The sequence below is a fragment of the Sus scrofa genome, chromosome 14 (assembly GCF_000003025.6).
Source record: "Sus scrofa isolate TJ Tabasco breed Duroc chromosome 14, Sscrofa11.1, whole genome shotgun sequence".
In the NCBI taxonomy this organism is placed as follows: Eukaryota; Metazoa; Chordata; class Mammalia; order Artiodactyla; family Suidae; genus Sus; species Sus scrofa.
This window is the reverse complement of record NC_010456.5, coordinates 26989926-27013632: the sequence shown is the minus strand read 5'-3', so window position 1 is coordinate 27013632 and position 23707 is coordinate 26989926. Positions and strand designations below refer to the sequence as shown.

Sequence of the window (23707 nt, the reverse complement as noted above, 5' to 3'; positions counted from 1 at the left end):
TGGGAATGTAAGCTGGTACAGCCACTATGGAGAACAGTATGGAGACACCTTAGAAATCTATACATAGAACTACCATATGACCCAGCAGTCCTACTCTTGGGCATATATCCAGACAAAACTTTCCTTAAAAAAGACACATGCACCCACATATTCATTGCAGCACTATTCACAAGAGCCAAGACATGGAAACAACCCAAATGTCCATCGACAGACGATTGGATTAGGAAGATGTGGTATATATACGCAATGGAATACTACTCAATCATAAAAAAGAATGACATAATGCCATTTGCAGCAACATGGTTGGAACTAGAGACTTTCATACTGAGTGAAATAAGTCAGAAAAAGAAAGACAAATACCATATGATATCACTTATAACTGGAATCTAATATACAGCACAAATGAACCTTTTCACAGAAAAGAAAATCATGGACTTGGAGAAGAGACTTGTGGCTGCCTGGGGGGAGAGGGAGGGATTGGGAGCTTGGGGTTAAAGGATGCAAACTATTGCTCTTGGAATGCAATTACAATGAGATCCTGCTGTGTAGCAGTGAGAAATATGTCTAGATACTTAGATCGCAACACGACAATGGGAGGAAAAAGTATGTATATACATGTATGTGTAACTTGGTCCCCATGCTGTACAGCAGGGAAAAAAAAAAAAAAAGAAACCTTCCGACTTCAAATACAACTTGCCAATTGACACAACCATTTGGGGGAGCAATCTGGCAACACACAAGTTAAAGATGTGTGTACCCAAGGATACAGGCATCCTACTGCTGTGTACAGATACTAAAGGCTTTGGCATCACCTTTTTTTTTTTTTTTTTTTTTCTTTTTCGGACCACACTTGCAGCATATGGAAATTCCTGGGCTAGGGGTCGAATCAGAGTGGCAGCTGCTGGCCTACACCACAGCCACAGAAACACCAGATCTGAGGTGTGTCTGTGACCTACACCACAGCTCAAAGCAACTCCAGATCCCTAACCCACTGAGCAAGGCCAGGGATCGAACCTGAGCCCTTATGGACATTATGTCAGGTTCTTAACCTGCTGAGCCACAACAGGAATTCCACATCACTTTTTTTTTTTAACTGAAACTCACATTATTAAATAGATTTTGCATGACAACTCAGAATACACACACACACACACACACACACAAATCTTTATACTCATGTGAATGAACAGAAGCATGAATGGACAGTGTTGTCTCAGAACTAGATTAACACTCCCTCTTGCTGTCAAAGGTACAATCTACAGAGCTCTGATTTCCTGGACATCCTGCTGAAGATCATGTTGGTCCTTTACATCACAGCATCATGCTGATTGGACAGAATGAGTAAAAAATGGCTAGTAACTTTCACCGGAGGCCTTGGAAATTCATGGTGCTCCAGAGGGCAAGGAGTTCGGGGGTCATGCGTTCCAGGGAAGCTGTAGGCATCAAGGGGTCCCAGCCAGGCAGACATCCTCTCTGAAGTGAAAGGCAAAGCACTGCACAACAAATACCACAATGAGGAAAGCACAAGGTTTCGTGGGTCTTTCCAGGTTCTGGAGGAAACACATTTCACCCTTAGGAGCGCTGCTCCAGACCATCGACCGAGTGACAGGCAAGGCTATCAGCTTTGAGTGGAGCCCAAACCAGGAAAGTCCAGGGTTTGGTGCAATCAGTTCGAATGTTTGGGGTGAACCATCAGGCAGACTCTGTGATGATGAAGGTACCCCATGGGGAGGAAGATGTGGCAGGAAGCTTATGCAAGTCCCAGTGGGAGAATTACAACACAGGCTTCCGGGATGGTCCAGCAAGACCATGCCACCCCAAGCAGCAGACTGTATCTTTTTTGAAAAGCAGCTCTCACTGGGGCCCTCACAGAAATTGAATGATTGGCCACAGGTTAAGAGAAGCCCTGGGTCTGAAAATTCCCCATGGCTGGATTTGAACTGTCAAGTTTTAAAGTGAGAAGGGCACAATAGCAGCCCTTCGTAAGAAGAGTCTTTCTCACACAGCCTGGGTCCGGGATTCCAGCCTCACAGAGCTGGCAAAGGCCACCGATGCTGGGGAAACCTCTCTTCAAGTGGTCCTTCACCCTCAGCATGGCTCCTGTTTCTCCAGGAGGGACCTGTCTGGGGGAAAATAATTGGATACACTGCCATTCTGGATCTCTTTTATTATTTATTTTCATTAGATCAGTCTGTGTTTCATTTATTTATTTATTTATTTATTTTTGCCTTTAAAGGCTGCACCCGAAGCATACTGAAGTTCCCAGGCTAGGGGTCACATTGGAGCTACAGCTGCCAGCCTACACCACAGCCACAGCAACTAGGGATTTGAGCCTTGTCTGCAACCTACACCATAGCTCACGGAAACACCGGATCCCCAACCCACTGAGTGAGGCCAAGGATGGAACCCACATTCTCATAGATACTAGTCGGATTCATTTCTACTGCACCACAATGGGAATGCCCTCTTTTCTTTTTTTGATGTTTCGTTTTTGGCTGCACCTGCAGCTTGAGGAAGTTCTGGGGCCAGGAATGGAACCAGAGCCGCAACAGTGACAAGGCTGGATCCTTCATCCCATGAGCCACCAGAGAACTCCTTTTCTTGGTTGCTTTTAAACCATTTGAAATCGGGATGCCTGGGGGTTCTCTAGTAACCAGGAAAGCAAGTGACACATGAAAAAGTCAGGCATCCTTTCTGATACTCCGCTGAGCCAACTCAATGGGAACTGGGCAACTTCAGCCCTGTGGGTGAGAAGCAGAGATGCTGAGGGGACCGCAGATGTCTGGGGAGGCTGCAGCAGGTAGGGTCTAAGCCTCTCCCTGCAGGTTTCTGCCTTCCCATCTGTCCCTTCTACCAGTTACGATCAGAGAAGGGGTCAGAATCCTGCTCCCTGAAGGCTCAGCCTCTCCCTGGACTGAGCATGGAAATCCAACCTGGGTGGCAGCTGGGACCACATCCTGAGAGGGGGCAGCACAGGGAAAATCAGAAAGAAAAGATACTGGAAGGAGGCACATCAGTCTCCCCACCTGACCCACGGAAACTTCTACAGCAGGGTCAGGGCGGCAGTGGCTTACTGTTTTGTTTGTTTGTTTGAATTTGTGTGCTTATTCTCTTGAATAGACACTCCAAGTATACTAAGAAAACAAATCAAACAGCACAGAAAGTCCATGAATTAACCAACTAATATTTCTCCTGTTCCTACATCTCCGTCCCTTTCTGAGGATATGCCTGTTCATGGTTTCTGGTGTGAAATAGGTATACTTTTCCTGTTTAAAAATGCAACTATAAGACAGTAAATCTTAAAAGCTGCCTTCAAACACACCAAATCATATCTCTGCAGGTGACAGATGTCAACTAGACATTGCAGTGATCAATTCACAACATATACAAATACCAAATCATTGTGTTGTACACTTCGAATTAATATAATGCATGTAATTATGCCTCAGTAACGGTAATAACAACAACAAGCAGAATCTGGAGGGGAAATGCAACTATAAATCTTTACATGTTAAGCGTTAGAAGACTTATCACCTCTCACGTTTCTCTGCTCCCATGACGGAAACTTGGAGCCTGGGACGTGCTGACCACCCACAGGGCCTCGTAAGGGTGGAAGGACCATCTCCAGGTCTGGGTTCCTGGGTATCTGAGCAGAACACTCTAGGCCTGCAACCCAGAGCGCGAAGGAAAGAGGGGACCAGAGAAGTTTCTCTGAGGAGCATTGCTTCCTTCCGGAGCGCCGCGTCCTCCCCTCCGCATCTTCTTGCTTGGTACCCTTACCTCTGACCCTGGAAGGATGCTCCTTCTCGCCTGCGCTCAGGGGCTCCCCACCTACTAGGTGGTTGTCGGAGGCCAGGCCGGGGACAGCGGTGCGGGGCTCGGAGGCAAAGGTCAGGGGCGGGAAGGAGCGGGAAGGAGTGGTGCCGGAGGTGAAGCAGGGCGGGAGAAGGTGAGTGCAGTGGAGTCAAGAGGCGGTGAGGACCCAGAGTCAGGGGTGGAGTGGAACTAAAGGCAGGAGAGATAAGAGAGGCCGGAGAGCCGGGGGCGGAGCCCCAGTGGGCTGGGTGGGCGTGGTCAGGGCGTGGCAGGGGCGGCCCGGTCCAGAGCGCGCGAAGCCTACCCGCCCTGGGAGCAGAGGTCCTGGAGCGGCACCAGCAGCTGCCAAAGGGCATCTTGCGAGGCGAGGTCTGGCGGAGGTCCTGCGCAGACTTAGGAGACACGGCTGGACTCGTGACTCGGCTGCAGGTGACGCCAGGGAGACTCAGTACGCGCTCCGAGGCGCAGTCCCGGGCTGGCCCGGCGCCACTGGGCAGAGGTAAGGCTGGGTCAGGCGACTGCTGCGGTGGCACTCGGGGCTCCGGAAACTTACTCTGTATGTCCGGGTGCTTCCAGGCGGAGGGAGCCTGAACTCGGAGCTGTGCGTGGGGTCTGGTGAGATGACTGGTCGGTCCCGGAGCGCCTTGAGGGGGAGGAGGGTGTAACGGGGCTCCACCTCTCTGGATGCACAGGACCTGTCGGGAGTCTTGGGCGGTCGGGAGTCTTGGCGGCTTCCAGGTCTCTAGGTGCTGCCCCAGAGTCAGTGAGGGGTGTGGCCAACGGGAAGGCTCTCTGGATTGTTTCCCAACTTCCTAGGCCCAGGTTAGTCAAACTGCGGTACTGGGGTAGGAGTGTGGTCCCGTTCATACTTAACCCCTGTCCTGCTCCTGGCTCAGTCAACCAGTCAGCACGGAATATGGAGCGAATCTCTGCGGCCCCATCTTTACAGCTGTGGGATCCCACTCCTCTGCTCCTCGGGAACCCAGATTTTGGTCCCCCTTTTCCTCCCACACTCGAGTTCCAAAAGCCGATCTTGGTCCACGGAGGGAGGCAACGCCCTAGGCGCTTGTCTATGGCCAGAAATCTGGGACCACCCGGAGGCGCCTGAGATTGATATCAAAGCAGTTTGGGGGTACGGTGGAGACTGGGGGCCCTCAGGGGTTGGTACTGGGGGAGGTGGTTATGGGTCTCTGGAACTGGACTCCACGGAGGAACTGCAGTCCAGTGGCGAGGAGGGACACACGGCACAGCGCCTGGAGCGTCCACTCGCAGGGCAGCTGGTGTTAGGACTGTTGCTATTTGGATCACGTGCACGTGGGGTGGCCGTGTGGATTCGGCGCCTAGGATGCAGGGGAGGGTTCAGCCCCCGGAGCAGTCAGCCCAGGGCACCATTCCATTCAGGACACAGGCACCTGTGTGGGGTTTCGGTCAAGTGCAAAAACAGGGAGAGTAAGGCAGGTGCCTGGTTGAGGGGTCTGCAAGTCCTGGCTCTGACCCAGGGCCCTGGAGGTTCAACGCACATGGTCACTGCATGGTGAGTTAGAGTTGCCTGGTGGCTCAGCTGGTTAAGGATCCAGTGTTGTCACTGCTGTGACTCAGGTCACTGCTGTGTCATGGGTTCCAACTTCCACATGCCCCAGCCCTGCCACAAAAAGAGCTGGCATTGTGAGAATCAATGTCCTTTTCCGTGAGCCTTTCTGCCTAAAGCTGGCCTAGAAAGTCATTGGAAGGGGCCTTGCCAAGTGAAATTTTAAAGTTGGTCACCACACACAGCTGGAATTCCTTGGAAATCCAGCTGTCTTTGAAGCACAGGTTCCCGGGAAGTTCAAGTTGTTACTTAGCCTCACCAGCTCTTCCTATTGTCAGTCTTTTTAATTCTCTCCACTGCTTACAAAATCCTGATTTTGCTCGCATGGCTGATGTGCCAAGGTAAAATATTTCCCAGCAGACAGTGTGGCCACATGACAAGGTTTGAAGTACAAGCAGAGGTTCTTAGACGGGGCTCTGGGGACGTCTCTGGCCTGGGCACAGTCGCCTCAATCTCACATGGGAGCTGGGAGAGGCCTCCTCCCAGCTATGCAGCTTGTGAGCAGGCCCCAGGCTCCAAGATGGACTTCTCACCATCCTTATTGTCTGTGGCCTGTGTCGACAGCTCCTGGGTACTTGTTCAGGGTAGCTTAATGGATAATTCTCAGAGCAAGTGTTCATTCCTTGAAGCCCTCTGTGAGGATGTGGGATTAATATCTTTGGGGGAAGGTGGAGGGTCTTGCTTTGCCTTTCTCTCCTTGGGTTTTGGAGGATCCTGCATCCAGTATTTATTCATTAGTTTGTTTATTGACCACACTCACTGCATGTGAAAGTTCCCAGGCCAGGGATGGAACGTGGGCCACAGCAGCCACCGGAGCTACTGCAGTGACAATGCAGGATCCTTAACCCGGCCACAGGAGGACTCGAGTGCTTGTGAACTTTAAGAGACATTGGAACCTTGGGTCATGGCTGCTCAGAAAAAGCAAACTGAGAGAGGAAGAAATAAAAAGTCCATTTAAATCCAGGCAGACCTTAGAGATACTGCAGGTTCAATTCCAGACCCTCACAATAACAAGTATCATGAGAACGGGAATCCCACATTTTTTTTTTCTGGTTTTCCTGGGCGTAGGAAAGTTATGTTTACACTGTACTGCAGTCTTTTAGGTGTGCAGCAGCATTCTCTCTTTTTCTTTTTTTAAAAGTTTTATTGAGTATTGTTGGTTTCCAAGGTTGTGATAATTTCTGCTGTACAGCAAACTGATTCAGTTATACATGGACACACATCCATTTTGTATCAGATTCTTTTCCCAGATAGATTATCCCAGGATATTGGGTAGCATTCTTGCGCTCTATAGCAGGTTCCCTTTGGTTGATCATTCCGTGTACTTCAGTGTGCATATTGCAATAGCATTCTGTCTAAAGAAAACAAGGTGCATCTCTTAAAAGACACTTCAATGGGGAAGTTCTGATGTGGTGCAGCCAAAACGAATCCAACTAGGAACCATGAGGTTGTGGGTTCGACCCCTGGCCTTGCTCAGTGGGTTAAGGATCGGGCGTTGCTGTGAGCTGTGGTGTAGTTGCAGATGGGGCTTGGATCTGGCGTTGCTGTGGCTGTGGTGTAGGCTGGCAGCTGTAGCTCTGACTCAACCCCTAACCTGGAAACCTCCATATGCTGCAGGTTTGACCCTAAAAGGACAAAAGACAATAAATAAATAAATGGTACTTCATTGGAGTTCTCTGGTGGTCTAGTGGTTAGGATTTGGTGCATTCACCTCTGTGTCTTGGGTTCAGTCCCTGGTCTGGGAACTGAGATCCCATATAGCATGAGATAGCCCCAAACAAACAAACTTCACTGCTAAAAATATGCTAACCATCATTGGACAATGAAGGGGTTGCCACCAAACCTTCAATTTGTGAACAACGAAATATCAGCAAAGTGCAGCAAAACCAGGGCTGCCTGGAAGTTCCTGTCATGGCTCAGCGGAAATGACTCTGACTAGTATCCATGAGGATGCAGGTTCGATCCCAGCCTCACTCAGAGACCTCCTTTTTCTTAGATCAGGAGACCAAAAACTACACCAAGGGGCCAAAGCCAGACCATCATCTGTTTTGTAGATAAAGTTTTAGAACACAGCTGCACATTTTCATTTATTTATCTTCTCTGGTGGCTTTCCTGTTCCAACAACAGATCTGTGTAGTTGTGACAGCTATAAAGTTCTCTTTTTCCTCTTCAGTCCTTGAAATATTTGACTTGTACGATGTAAGCACAGAGAAGTATTGGCGAATACTTGTCCAGTGAAAGAACTCGTGAATGGTGCGAGTGAGTGAGAGTAGGTGAGGTTGGCTGGAACTTCTTTTTCTAGTGAAATAATACAGTGAGGGCTGATCCCAACAGGTCTGGCTTGGGACTGTTTTTTGTCTGCTTTAGAAGATCTCATCAAGGAGGGAGATGTGGCTGCCGTTGAGTGGTTGAAACCTTCGAAGTTAAGATTGCAGTTGTTCAGGATAGTCAGGAACGTAGGTGATTCCAAACTCAACAATCTCATTCTTAAACTCAACACTCCATCGTATCGACTGAGAGAGGATTTCCTTATGCGACTTGGTTATGCCATGGGGCTTTTGGAAACCTGCACGTCTCTGATGAACATTCCTCAAGTCTCAGTTGCAAATACGTGGAGAGGGCACGAGATCTCTGTATTACTTAGGATGATGTTGCTGCCATTAATATTATACCACTCCAAAAGAGCTGAAATGATGAGTTGATTATATTCCATAACAAGTCCAGAGATGGTTGGTTCTATGGTTTATTGATCCAGCAGCACACCAGCATCATCCAAGTGTTTTTGTTTTCCCACTCCATGATACTCAGGTACACTGGCTGTCATTCTCCAACATGTTTCCTTACGATCACAAGGTAGCGGCAGCTTTTCCAGCCATCACACACTCACTCAGCTGTAACCAAAGGCAGAAGAAGGATGTTTCTTCTAGTGTATATCTCTTTGCCAGGAGAGAAAACCTTTCCACAAATGCTGCCACTAGTCTTTAGGTTCCACTGGTCCACAGTGGGTCCTGGATTCAGAGGAGTTGAATAAGTTGATCTTGGACATTTTTAGGATCTGTGATTGGGAGCAGGCCCTATTATCAAAGATGAAAGAATTGATTGTTAGATAGGTAGCCAATAATGCTCTCTCTCCAAAGTTCATATCTCTTTGATTCTGTTTTTCACAAAAGCCCTGGGTGTTTGTGTCCCAGCTTGGGGACTTGGGTGTTTATCAGTGGGCTTAGTCTGATTGATGCCCTTAGGTACTATACCAGTGAAGCCCAAGCAGAAAGTCCTTGTGCATGTGGAGAAGTTGGGGGGGCGGTGCGCAGGGTGGCAATACCAGGTGTGGGGGATCCCGGATGCACTTTCCATAGCAGCTGTCTCCTTGTCTTTCTTCCGGGCTGGCATCATCTCCAATACGCTCTTTCCTCCTGGTGGCAAGTTGACCACCAGCAGATCCCAGCATCCTTTCTGTTGGCTGGGTTGTTTCAGAAGGGAGAACCCTGCTCTGCCCCATCGGGTCCAGCACCAGTCCTGGGGCTGCCTCTTGGCTTGGATTATGGATACATCCAGAACCAATCTCTGTAGCAGCTCTGCAAGTGGGGAGAGAGGAGGCTGTCAGTGGACAGCAGAGGGGTCCTAGTTGGGAAAATGCTGGCAGGGCAGAAACAAGAGGTGGCCAGGCTGTTGCTATAGCCTTACCGATCCAGATATTGGACCTGAGAAGTCCAAATGTGATTTTCTAACTCTACACGCTCAGAAAATTCTGTCCGGGTACAAAAAAGTGGTATCTGTGGATTTTGCATAGAGCATGTATTTTCTTAAACTATTTGATCAAGTGGTGATGTTTTCAAACTCCAAGAACAACACAGATGGTGTTTATTCCTTCTGTGAGAATAAATGTTGCATTCTTTTTAGTAGAGATAAGAAAGATTGCACAAGAAAAAGTAAATGTATAATCAGAGTTACATAATTAGCAGAAGTTCTCATATTTCATACCCCTTTCTCCTTTCCTCCCCTTTTCCTCTTTGTCCTTGCTTGTGCTGCCAGAAATGCAGAAATGTTTGCCTTGGGATGACTGTGTGTGCTTACCTAATATCCCTGTAAAATCTATTCCATAATATTAATAAATATTGCTTATTTTTTCCTTTTTGTTGAATTATGCTATCAGATGAGATGTTAAATGCAGGCTCACGGGATGTGTCTGTCAGAGTGAGTATATGAAAATATTCCTAACAAAACATCCCTCTGAAGCTGTAATCTCTGAATTGTGACAACCTTGGGTGGAATCGTTTTAATAGAATGTAACATACAAACTGCCTGAAATACTGTGATAAGAACTTTAAAAGCTGTTAAATGCAAAACCCCAATGCATTGGGTTAGAAAGACAGAAAAAGTCTTGATTTAAAATTATATTGTAATGAACACTCCTTGTGAGGCAACCTGAGTAAATGAATTTGAAAGCCACGTGATTGTAAAGGAGGAAAGAAGAGATTAGAAAAAAGAGCAAATTCGCAAGTGTTCTAACAGCTAATGCCAAGCCAAAGGGAATGGGAGTCAGCCAACAGACTCCTTCCATGGGGCCTAGATGCACTCAGATACCTTGGCAGTGAGGTTGTTCCTTAAATGAACAGTGTTGTACCTGTTTCCTTGTCTATACCCGAGTATCCTAGGAATGAAATTACTGAGTCAAAATACATGTGCATCTTCAGCTGACCCATGGATGCACAGCTATTGTCTGAAGAGCCACTCTAGCTAATATGAAGACTAGTGAACATCATAATAGATGTTTATTATTTATGCCAGCTTGTTGGGGGGGTGATTTGTTATTCAGCAGCAGCTAACTGATACACGCCATTGATCTCTACCTTCTCTTCAGTATTTTACACTTCACTATGTATACAGAGTTTTTAGAAACAGTTTATATATTGCCTCCAAACATTCTTTAGCTTTATTAATATATATATATACATATATATATATATTTTTGAACACTCCAAGGCATATGGAGTTCTGAGGCCAGGGATCAGATTCGAGGTGCGGTTGCAACCTATGCCACAACTGTGGCAGTGCTGGATCCTTTAACCCACTGTGCCAGGGCTGGGGATCAAATGTGTGTCCTGGCACTGCAGAGATGCTGCTGATCCTGTTGCACTAGAGCATTGGGAACTCTATTATGTAATATTTTAGACTGATAATGATAAGAACCCAATTAAAATGGGCTTAATACACAGGGGCAGTTCATTAACTCCCATGACGGGGAATCCACATGGACCAAATAATATGCACATTCATAATCTGCCATTGACCATGAGGCTGACAAGAGAACTGAGATCATAGTCTGAGTTACTATACTGTTGTCATAACAGGAATAGATATTATGGGCATTTGTGAACCCATTTCCTCCTACTTCTTTAAGACGAGGACTCTCTTGATTGCTTATAGAGATCCCTTTCTTCCATCTGAGCCCTTTTCACATTTCTGATTTCCTATGTATGAAATCAGTTTCCTATGTATGTACTTAATTGGGATGACTAGTCGTTCCATGACTGTGAATTCATAGGAAAACTAATAAGAGAAAGATCTGGTTGCATGTAGGCAAAGACACGGAAATCTCAACTTTTCCTTGCTGAAAAAAGAAGATTTTTCAGCCAAAACCTGCCTAAAACATCTGGAGGAGTATAATTAGAAGGGATGGTGAAGATAAGCCTATTCACCTCTTTCCCCTTTGGTCACTGATAAAAACTCTTAATACCCATTCATCGAAAGGCAATCCCAATTTTATTTTATTTTACTGTCTTTTTAGGGCCACACCCATGGCATATGGAGGTTCCCAGGCTAAGGGTCCAATCGGAGATACAGCCACCGGCCTACTCCAGAGCCACAGCAATGCAGGATCTGAGCCACGTCTGCGACCTACACCACAGCTCAAGGCAACGCCAGATCCTTAACCCACTGAGTGAGGCCAGGGATCAAACCTAAGTCCTCATGGATGCTAGTTTGGTTTGCTGACTGCTGAGCCACGACAGGAACTCCAGTTATCCTGATTTTAATGGTCAATCATATCAACCAGAAACAAGCTGAACTTCTTTTGCACCCAAGGATCCTCTCCACTGGGACATAAGACCTCAGAAAGCCTTGGACAGAAGACCTCGGAAAGCCTTGGAGAGAAGTGAGACCAGAGCTGGTGGTGTCGGTTTGAGTGTGAACTTTTTTTTTTTTTTTTTGACAGGTTCAACAGGTTGACTGTCTTTTAGATCCTTGTTACCAAGTGCAAGTTTGTGTGCCTGATGCACAGTGAGGCCAAACAAACTGAAACATAGGAGTTTGAAGCAGAAAAAGGTTTATTGCAGAGCCATGCAAGGAGATGGGTGGTTTATGCCCCGCAAACCCTAAACCCCCTTAAGGGTTTTCAGCAAGGCATTTTTTTAAAGGCAAGGTAGGAAGTCAGAGATTGGTTGTTGCAAACTTCTTAGGCAGGAAGTCTTTGTCCATCTAGGTCAGGTCAGGATGTTCCTACAAACCTCCAACAAAACAAGTGTTACTCTCTTGTTCTGCAAGTTTTTATCTCTGTATGAATGGAAAAGTGTTATACCATACCCTTGAAGGTCAGAGCCCTGAGAATGGGCTGTCTTGTATATTTCAAGCTGTAGGCAACATCTTAACTTGTAGCAAAAGCAATAGAATACAAAAATTAAGAACAGATCCTACATGGAGTCAGATCTGTTCTGCCTTATTACAACTTTCATCCTTTTTTTTTTAATTTTATGGCCATACCCATAGTATGTGGAAGTTCCCTGGGCTAGGGATTGAATCTGAGCCATAGTGTCAACCTACACCGCACCTGCAGCAATACAGGATCCTTTAACCCACTACACCAGGCCAGGGATTGAACCCACACCTCTGCGGTGACTCGAGCCGCCACAGTTGGATTCTCAACCCACTGTGCCCCAGCAGGAACTCCTCCTCTTTTTTAAAAAATAAAAATTGTATATATGTTTAAAGTGTGCGACTTGGCGATTATCTATCTATTGATAGATATAGATATATAGTAAAAAGATTACTTACATAATTTTATATCAGGCACACATATCACCTCCTCATATCGTTACTATTTTTTGGTGTGTGTGATGAGAGCATCTGAATTTTTCTGTTAGTAAATTTTAAGTGTTAAAATAGAGTGTTAACTATAGTTTTCCTGCTGTACATTAGCTCTCTAGATTCTTTAATACACTTGCTTTGTGTGTGCCACATCTGCTTTGAATATGCGAGTGAAAGTTTGGATTTTTTTTTTGCTTTTTAGGGCTGCACCCGCAGCATGTGGAAGTTCCCAGGCAAGGGGTTGAATTGGAGCTGTAGCCACTGGTCTACACAACAGCCACGGCAATGTCAGATCCGAGCCACATCTGCAATCTTCCTCGGCAACGCCAGATCCTTAACCCACTGAGAGAGGTCAGGGATCTAACCTGCATCCTCATGGATACTAGTGAGATTCGTTTCCACTGAGCCACGTCGAGAATTCCAAATTTGGGATTTTTTTGTAACACTCTTACGCAGCACGCTCCACACTGTGGCCCATGTTCCTCACAGGCCTGGGATTCAGGGAGTTCTTCAGTCACTGTCTGTTGAATGAATACCCTTGTGTCTCATAATCCAAGACAATATGAGTCTCTGGGGTCAGTTTGCTGCGTGACCTGCAGTTGACCAGGCAGTGTTGCTGAGACACTAATAATGCTTTTGCATGAGGCAGTCCGTTGCCCCAAGCAGGGTCCCAGACATCAGGTTATCAGATTTAGTTCCAGACAAGACTGCCAGAGTGTAAGCTCAATGCACCCAATTAGCAGTAGGTCTCAAGGGCACCGTGTAATTGCTTATTTTCCTAAACAACACAGACACACTGTGACTTAATTACAATAGTTTCACTGTGAAATAGGATTGGGGTAATTTCCAAGCAAGTATATCTTACATTAATGAGATTTGCTCAATCTTATTGGCATTACTGTGAAATGCCTTTATGTTTCAAATTATTTTCTAAATTGCTCATGTCATCTGTGGAAGAAAAACATTTCCAGATTTCCTTCTGGAAGTGAAATGTGTGTGCTTCAGGAAAGTCCACAGTAAGCCTTCCTGGGTGAGGAGGCTTGTCTGTGCAAAGAAAAGAAAACAGGAAAACAGTCATGGCCCTTCCAGTGTTAGTTCCTCTCCAAAGCATCAGCATTCAGGTTAATATCCATAGGGAAACATCTGAGTATTAGCAGTGTTTTCACTAGGAGTCTGGAAAGCTGAATCCACCAATAGCAAGGGGTCTTACATTTGAGACCTTGCACTGGATGTCAGAATTGTTACCCAGCGCAAGTTTGCCCAACACTACTGAAAACAGTCAATTTAGAGTAGAACAAGCTTGTTGCAGGACACTCAAGGAGACCAGTGGCTTGTGCCCATAAAACCCTGAACTTCCCGAAGGGTTTTAGCAAAACATTTTTAAAGGCAAGGTAAGGGAGGGGCGTTGTTGGATGTTGCAGACTTTTTGGTGCTGAAGTCCTTTGCTCTTGCAGCTGTTCCACATAGGTCAGGTCACAATGATTCTGTAAACCTCCAGTAAGACAAATGTTATTCTCTGTTCTGCAACTTTTTTTTTTTTGGTCTTTTTCTCTTTTTAATTTTTTAGGGCCGCTCCTGTGGCACATGTAGGTTCCCAGGCTAGGGGTCTAATTGGAGCTGTAGCCGCTGGCCTATGCCACAGCAACAGCAACGCCAGATCCGAGCCGAGTCTGCAAATTGCACCACAGATCATGGCAATGCCGGATTCTTAACCCACTGAACAAGGCAGGGATCGAACCGGCAACCTCATGGTTCCTGGTGGGATTCATTAACCACTGAGCCAGGACGGGAACTCTGTTCTGCATCTTTTTATCATTGTATGAATGGAAAAGTGTTATATCCTTGAAGGTTAGACCCTTGAGGATGGATTATCCTGAATTTTACTTTGTTGTACACCAGAAACTAATGCAACATTGTAAATCATCTATATTTCCATTAAAAAAAAAGAGAAAAAAAAGTGCTTCAGCAACACAGCAGCCAGTACTGATGGGGGTGACCTTGTGAAAAAGACAATTCAACTTTTGCATTCCCCATAAAATAGGAGGTAATAAAGGAATCTCCTTTGCAGGATTGTAAGAATTAAGTGATGCGTGTCAAGTCATGGCTGTAATACCAACAAAGGAACCCCGCAGTTATTGTCAGTTATTGTCGATTCTCTTCATCATCCTCATCCTTGGTTGTCAATTTAAAAGGCATCTTTCCAGGAGTTCCTGCCGTGGCTCAGCAGTAATGAACCCGACTAGTATCCATGAGGATGCAGGTTGGATCCCTGGCCTGCTCAGTGGGTTAAGGATCCGCATTGCTGCTGAGCTGTGTTGTAGGTTGAGGACACGTCTCAGATCCCATGTTGCTGTGGCTTTGGTGCAGGCCAGCAGCTACAGCTCCAATTTAACTCCTAGCCAGGAAGTTCCTAGCCTGGGAACTTCCATCTGTATGCTGTGGTTGTGGCCTTAAAAAGACAAAAGAAAAAAAAAAGGGCGGCGGGGGGGGGGAAGGCACCTTTTCAGTTAAACTTTCCTTGAACACCCGATTTAAAATAATAACTCTGGGAGTTCCCATCTTGGCTCAATGTAAATGAATCTAACTAGTATCCATGAGGACACAGGTTCGATCCCTGGCCTCGCTCAGGGATCCAGCTTGCAGACCCGGCTCTGATCTGGCGTTGCAGTAGCTGTGCCTATGGTGTAGGCTGGTGGCTGCAGCTCCGATTCGACCCATAGCCTGGAAACCTCCATGTGCCTCGGGCAAGGCTCTCGAAAAAGAAAAAAAAAAAAAAAAAAAGGCAAATATAAAACAACATCTCTTTTCTTCACTCTCTATTTCCTTATCCAGCCTTTTTGGCTTCTGCATGTATTCTTGTTTGACATGTATATTTAATTGATTGTGGGCTAAAATATTTAAAAAAGCATTCTGATCATCGAAGCCTCATTTTTCTCCTGGCAGGATCATCAGTGTTTAGATACATGCTTGGCATATTTGGTGCTCAATAAATTCTTGCAGATTAAACAAATCAATATTATCTCAGTCTTATGCCCGATGGCTGAGGCTGAGCTGTGTGGACTGGCCAGCGGCTGAGTGAGAGTGATAATCCAGAGACCATACCTGTCTCTTCTCAGCCTGTTCACAGTTGGAGAATGAGCTGGAATAGATTTTGGATCGCTCTTTTAGGCTGCCGTCTCATGGACAAAAACCAGCATTAGCTCTGTCAAAACAAAGCCCTTCTGATATTCTAACCCTTACAGATAGACCACATCACATCATTACACTGTAAGACCCAACATGCCATAACATGACATCAGGGAACCCTACCATCTTCTTGTTCTGTGCTGGGCTCAGATTAAACTAAGACGTAATGTATATACCAGGAGAGACCTAGGTTTTGTGGCATTATGGACCTCCTCTCTTCCACAGGAAGGAGGATGTTAGGAGACCCTGGAGGAGTTTATTCCACGCAAGGGCTGACGAATCATTATTGAACGTGGAAAAGGAAGAGCAGGCAGTGGTGAATTGAAGCATCATTTTGTGGCTTTGGAAGACATGGCCTGTGAATCGCAATAATCTGAATCCTCATCCTTGGGATTAGTCATAATACCGAGCAATTAAAAAATAATAAGATGCTGAATTTCATCAGAATTTGCTGAAGGTTGCCTCACTATCGATTCTAATTTGGAAGCCTTTTGTTTTTCTCCTTTCAATCCATGAAATATACTGTCCCCTTAAGTTACTTTCTTATAAATGAACTTATTAAAATGCAACAAAAATTAAATAAGCTTAATTAACTTAAACAAATGTAATTTTGTAATGGGGTGACTGAAGGGAATATGACCTAACACACTTATTTATTTCTGTTATGTGCATCAAAAGTATTAAATGACTAGCTTAATGATCCCTCCACAGACTAATACTTTTGTTTTAATGGAAAACAGAGTTAATCATAAAACAACTCCCTCTAGCAACACGGAATGAATAAGTCACAGGAGACTGTCCTTCTAGATAATTAAAGTTCACATTTTGCCTTTTCTTTCGGAAATGTCTGCTTTGATTATCTTTAATTTACAGTAAATATCGGAATATTTGGAAGCTGGATTTTCCTCTTTTTTTTCTAGTCTGCCTGCAAGGCGGGGCTCTAGGAGCCTTTGGTTTTCTTGGAGGACCTCAAGAGTATTAGGGATAATAATACTAGGTAATTACATGGGGATCCTGCCATGTTCCATAAAACATGTAACTTCAAGGGACGTTTAGGGTAGGTTGGGAAAATTCAGTCCTTCCAGCACCCACTTGATGGATGAGTAAACGGAGGCACTAGAAAGTGAAGTTACTACCTCCTAGGCTGAGCTAGGTTTGTAAACTTAGACTGATAAGTAAATAAATAGATAGGCCAGATCAAGATAGCTGGAGAATGGCTTCTTGATAAAATGCCAAGCAGTGAAAATCAGACTCCTGAAGAGAAGAGAATATTTTTCTTCCCAGGTCCATCCCAGAGGAAACTGCTCTGAGATTCATGGAAGAAGCTGCTCTTGAGTTGGGTACATGGGCATCTTAGGATCCAGATGTTCAGGAAATGTCCTTAGGTGTCTCCTCCTTTCTATCTCAGCTCTGCTGATCTCTGTGCCAGATTCTTTCTCACCAAGTCTTCCCCATGTTTTGACAGATACAACCATCAACATCTATGCCTTTGCCTTCCAGCTTAGCAACTCTGGTAGAGAGAACTTTTTGTTGGCCACACCTGTGGCATGTGGAAGTTCCCAGGCCAGGGATCGAACCCTGGCCACAGCAACCACCTGAGCCAGAGCAGTGATGAAGCTGGATCCTTAACCTGCTAGTCATTAAGGAACTTCAGAAAGAGAACATTTGTTTATTTGTTTTTTGTTTGTTTGTGTGTGTGTTTGTTTTTATAACTCAAATGAATTTATCACATCTGCAGTTGTATAATGATCATAACAATCCAATTTCACAGGATTTCTATCCCGTAACCCAAGCACATCCCCCAACCCCCCAAACTGTCTCTTCCAGAGACGGCAAGTTTTTCAGTGTCTGTGATGCAGCATCTGTTCTGCAAAGAAGTTCCGTCTGTCCTTTTTTCAGATTCCACATGTCAGTGAAAGCATTCGATGTTGGTGTCTCATTTCATGGCTGGCTTCACTTAGCATGATAATTTCTAGGTCCATCCATGTTGCTAAAAATGCTGGTATTTTGTTCCTTTTAATGGCTGAGTAATAGTCCATTGTGTAAATGCACCACATCTTCTTGATCCACTCCTCTGTTGGTGGGCATTTAGGTTGTTTCCATGTCTTGGCTATTGAAAATAGTGCTGCAGTGAACATTGGAGTACATGTGTCTTTGCGAGTCATGGTTTTCTCTGGATAGGTGCCCAGGAGTGGGATTACTGGATCAAATGGTAGTTCTATGTTTAGTTTTCTGAGGAATCTCCATACTGTTTTCCACAGTGGTTGCACCTATTTACAATCCCACCAACAGTGCACTAGGGTTCCTTTTTCTCCACACCCTCTCCAGCACTTATTGTTTGTAGAGTTTTTGATGATGGCCATTCTGGCCATTGTGGTTTTGATTTGCATTTCTCTAATAATGAGTGATGTTGAACATCTTTTTATGTGTTTTTTTGGCCATCTGTATGTCTTCTTTGGAGAACTGTCTGTTTAGATATTCTGCCCATTTTTTGATGGGGTTGTTTGTTTTTTTGGTATGGAGCTGCAGAAGGTGTTTATAAATTTTGGAGATTAATCCCTTGTCAGTTGATTCACTTGCAAAGATTTTATCCCATTCTGTGGGTTGTCTTTTTGTGTTGTTTAGGGTTTCCTTTGCTGTGCAGAAACTTTTAAATTTCATTAGGTCCCATTTGTTTATTTTGCTTTTATTGTCAGTAAGAGGTGGATCTGAGAAGATGTTGCTGTCCTTTATGTCAGAGAGTGCTTGGCCTATGTTTTCCTCTAAGAGTTTGATAGTGTCTGGTCTTATATCTAGGTCTTTAATCCATTTTGAGTTTATTTTTGTGTATGGTGTTAGGGAGTGTTCTAATTTCATTCTTTTCCATGTGGCTGTCCTGTTTTCCCAGCACCACTTATTGAACAGGCTGTCTTTTCTCCTTTGTATGGTCTTGCCTCCTTTGTCATAGATTAGTTGGCTATAGGTGCATGGGTTTAATTCTGGGCTTTCTATCCTGTTCCGCTGATCTATATTTCTGTCTTTGTGCAAGTACCATATGGTTTTGATGATTGCTGCTTTGTAGTATAGTCTGAAGTCTGGGAGCCTGATTCCTCCAGCTCCATTTTTCTTTTTCAGAATGTCTTTGGCTATTCTGGGTCTTTTGTGCTTCCAAACAAACTTTAAAATATTTTGTTTGAGTTCTGTGAAAAATGACCTTGGTAATTTGATAGGAATTGCATTGAATCTGTAGATTGCCTTAGATAGTATAGTCATTTTGATAATATTAACTCTTCCAGTCCCCGAGCACCGAGCATGGTATGTCTTTCCATCTATTTGTGTCATCTTTGATTTCTTTCATCAGTGTCTTATAGTTTTCAGAGTACTGGTCTTTTGTCTCAGAAAAAGAACATTTGGAAGACTCCTGTCAACAGCCCATAATGCAGTCTTGGACTCTTTGCTATAAAGGGTGTGGGACATTTGGTGAAAGTTGAATGAGGTTTGATTATTAAATATTAGTAACATACTAGTGTGGATTTCTTGATGTTTATGGCTGTGCTGAGGGTTCGTAGTTTCGTTCTTGTCTGAAATGCAGACTTAAATGATTCAAAGTGGTCAAGAATTAGATTGAGGGAGTTCCCATTGTGGCACAGCAGAAAAGAATCTGATTAGGACCCATGAGGTTGCGAGTTCCATCCTGGCCTTGCTCAGTGGGTCAAGGATCCGGCGTTGCTGTGGCTGTGGCATAGCCAGAGGCTACAGCTCCAATTAGACCCCTAGCCTGGAAACCTCCACATGCTGCAAGTGAGGCCCTAAAAAGACAAAAAAGAAGAAGAAGAAGAATTAGATTGGCAGTTTGCTCTCATTTAGTTCAGGGGGGAAATAGTTCCTTATATTAGACTTAAAGTAGTTCTATTATTTTGTAACTATTTCAAACTAAAAAAAAAAGTAAAATTATTAATTTATTATCCCTCAAACATCTCTGTTTTGGGTGAGCCCCACTGGTGCAGTCTGTGCTCTGGCTAGGGATGACTTTCCTCCAAGTGTGCCTTGTATGTGTCCTTCTGGCATGAACAGGTGAGCCCTGTCCCCATGTCCTTTTCAAGGAGACAGCAGAAGCCCGGGGGCAGTTAGAACCCATTACCTTTTCAGTCTGAGGCTCAGACTTGGAATGCTAACACTTCTCTTTCTGTTGTGATTGAACTCCAAGTCAGGGAGTTCCTACTATGGCTCAACAGATTGGTGGGCATCTCTGCAATGCCAGGATGCAGGTTCGATCCCCAGTTAGGAACAGAAGATGAAAGGAGCCAGCGTTGCCATAGCTGTGGTGTAGGTCACAACTGCAGATTGGATCTGATCCCCACCCAGAATTCCATATAACTTGGGGCTGCCAAAAAAGAAAAAACAGAACTCTCAAGTCAAAAGGACCTTTTAGTGGGATGAAACAACAGCATCCCATGAGAACTGAGGCTAATGACACAATCTATCACAGTGTTTTAAGCAAAAGGAATGGGGGGGTGTCCATGGAGATGCTGGAGAGAGGTCCTCCACAGCCGTCTAACATGTATGGAAAAAAGTTCATTGAATAAGTATACGGAACACCAAGCACAATGTTTGATCTATAGCTAATGATTTATAAATGCTAGCCCTTTTTTAAAAAAAATCAAAGTCTAGTTGATTTATTTAGAGAGTTGCATTAGTTTCAAGCATAGGGCAAGTTGATTCCAATATATATCTATGTCTAGATACAGATATGTATAGATACAGATAGCTATATAAATAGGTAGATATAGATATCTCTATAAATAGGTAGATAGATTCTTTTTCAGATTCTTTGCCCTTATAGTTTATTACAAAGTATTTAGTATAGTTCCCTGTGCTATAGAGTCATTCTTGTTGTTTATCTACTTTATAATTAGTAGTGTGCATCCCTTTTTTTTTTTTTTTTTTGGCTTTTTTTTTTAGGGCCGCACCCTTGGCATATGGAGGTTCCCAGGTTAGGGGTCCAATCTGAGCTGCAGCTCCCGGCCTACACTAGACCCACAGCAACACGGGATCCCAGCCACGTCTGTGACCTACACCCCAGCTCACGGCAGTGCCGGATCTTTAACCCACTGAGCGAGGCCAGAGATCCACACTGCGTCCTCATGTATGCTAGTCGGATTCGTTTCTGCTGAGCCACGACAGGAACTCCCTAAACTGCATAGTTTTAAAATAGATGTTGGACCAAGAAGAAAGATTGAAGAAGCATCTTAATTCTCCCTATGCCTTCCTTTGTGATGATGAAAAGAAATTTTTTTTTTCTTTGCAAAACAGATGGTTGGAAGTTAAATGTCTCCAGAGCATTATGGTATCATGTACATCATTAATTAAACTTTATCCAATATTGCTTTCAGCACCTTGAGGTGCTGGTTTTTGAGCTCTGGTTTTTACATTGGTGATGTCTGGTTTTTACATTGGTGATGTCTGGTTTTTACATTGGTGATGTCAATACGCCATCTATCTGCCTAGGTTGTCTTTCAACCACAAGGCATTTGAGTTAAGATTTGGAGAGAGTGGTAATAAAAGTGAAATTCAACAATATGAGGAAACGAGCCTGTTTAGTTTTTCAAAAAGTAAAAGAAATGGAATAGTGTTGGAAAATAGTTATAAAAATTGATAGCTTAATGCCCAGGCCTGGATGCCAGTTGAGATGCTAACTTCTCAGGATCCCCTGCTGTTGAAAGCTTGACTCTCATAAAGAGAGCCCCTCTTGGTTAGAAAGAAACTGAGAATTCAGTCTAATTACATGTGCCGTTTTAAGACTTGGAAATGATTTGTCTGGAACATAATACAATTTAATCTTCCTCTTCACCTAAATTTATACTTTTTGGTATATGGAAACTTAACCGTCTATACAATGCTGAGTATATTTCTTATCTTTTCTTTTCTTTTCTTTTCTTTTCTTTTCTTTTCTTTTCTTGGCCACTCCTGTAGTATATGAAAGTTCCCAGGCTAGGGGTAGAATTGGAGCTACAGATGCTGGCCTATGCCACAGCCACAGCAATGCCAGATCCCAGCCATATCTGCGACTTACACCACAGCTCACAGCAACACTGGATCCCTGACCCACTGAGTGTGGCGGGGGATGGAACGCTCATCCTTATGGATACTAGTCGGATTCGTTTCCCTTGAGCCACGACAGGAATGTCATAGAATGTTGAGTATTATTTCAAAAGAGGATGCCAGCTTACAATCAGATTCAAGAAACCATTATTTTCCTTCGATTTACTACCTTCTCTGCTAGAACCAGCCCCTCCTCAACCCCACACAATGATAATTTATGTCCTAATGATCTGAACTGCTGACTGCCCATTGAGTTTTGAATCAAACCTGAATTCCTAGCCTTCTTTTGAGAATGATATATATTTGACTCTGATTTAGAAGTGGCTGAGTGTGTTATGAAAGGTTTTAAATGCCAAAAAAGGACCTCCTCCTAACTTAAAATTTTTGTCAGGAGAAAACTGAGCCAACGAGATAGTGAAATAATGCAATTATTCTGATTTATGGTGCATATTCTCCCTTTCTCACTCTATCCACTCTCTTGCCTTCCGAGAGAGAATTCTGGAAATGTCTTTAGCTAAAATAAGTAACTCTTCACCTGATTTATCTTTCTCAATAAAATCCATATATTTTTTTCTACTAGGACCTGAATTTATTTTTTTCCTTTTGGAGGTAAAATTTTTTTTGGAAAGGCCTTACATTTTCTCAGTTTGAGCTGATATTGATCAGCTACTGAGCATTGGGTGAAAATTCAAACATAGGCATTCCCGCTGTGGTCTAGGTTGCAGATGTGGCTCAGATTTGATCCCTGGCCTAGAAATTTGATATGCTTCTGGTGCTGCCATAAAAGGAAAGATAAAAATCAAACATCATCATCTGAGAATTCTGGATTTTTCATTTTCTTCCCTCTAAAGTGATATGACAGTAATTTGCTCTCATGGATTTATGGGGACTGGGTTATCTGAATAAATAACACTTTTTCCCTGGTATAGCGAGGGGCTGAATCCTTGAAGAATGGGAAATGCTCTATAATTGCCCCAAAGTGGAGGGTTTTTTTGTTGTTGTTGTTTTTTTTTTTTTTTCCTGAACCCACCATGGATGAAACTAACACAATACTTCAAGCAGATTACATTAAAGGAGTAGAAATGAAAAGAGAACTATCTTTTTCTGTAAAACAGGGTCAGACTAAAAAGAGAACTCTAAAGGCAGCTGTCAAGATGGAAATCGATCCAAGTTTTAAAAAAAGATGCCGTGGCAGAAAGTTACAAGAAAGGGAGGCCGATCATCAAGGAGGAACCGTCATCCTTCTGATGGAGAGTGGCCCGTCGTTTCCAGAATTTTGGTCCCTGATTTATTAATCCCTCCCCACACCCCCCACAGGACCAGAGCACTGCACGTTTATCTTCGGCACATTTGTCAGATCTGTGATCTGCCTGTTAAGACCGCTGATGACAATCCAGTCTTTTTATCTGTCTCCCGACGTCCCCTACAAAGGCTTCTGTTTAAAAGTGTGTTAGCATGCTCCTTGCAGCATCCTCCAAATGCCACTTGCTGGCTCTCAGGCAGCTAATGAGACACATCCCATGTCTGGCAGAACGGGGGTGTGAATTCTCTCCAGACCTGCGTCCCGCCTTGTGACATGGGCCAGGTGGCCTTGAAATAAAAAGAGAAAGATTGGCACCTGATACCTGATATTTCTCCTGATACTTGGCTGAGGCTCTTTGTGTGTGTGGTGTGTGCTGTAGGTATTGGTTTGTGTGCTCCGACATGTACTTGGATAAGTTTCCAAGTCTGCGGAATGGTTCTTCCTCATAGGTTTAAAACTGCGGAACACCTCACACCAGTCAGAATGGCTCTCATCAAAAAGCCTCCAAGTAATACATGCTGGAGAGGATGTAGAGAAAAGGGAACCTGACTGCACTGTGGGTGGGAATGTAAATTGGTGCAGCCACTATGGAAAACAGGGTGGAGGTTCCATAAAAATAGAACTAAATTTAGAATTTAATTTTAAAAAAT

The 23707-nt window shown here is 44.2% G+C and overlaps 1 long non-coding RNA gene across 1 annotated transcript; it reads left to right on the top strand.

Moving 5' to 3' along the window:
- LOC110256729 lies at positions 4120-23376 on the top strand. The gene is made up of 2 exons (XR_002338638.1): positions 4120-4315; positions 22870-23376. It is a non-coding gene; the product is annotated as an uncharacterized LOC110256729 (long non-coding RNA).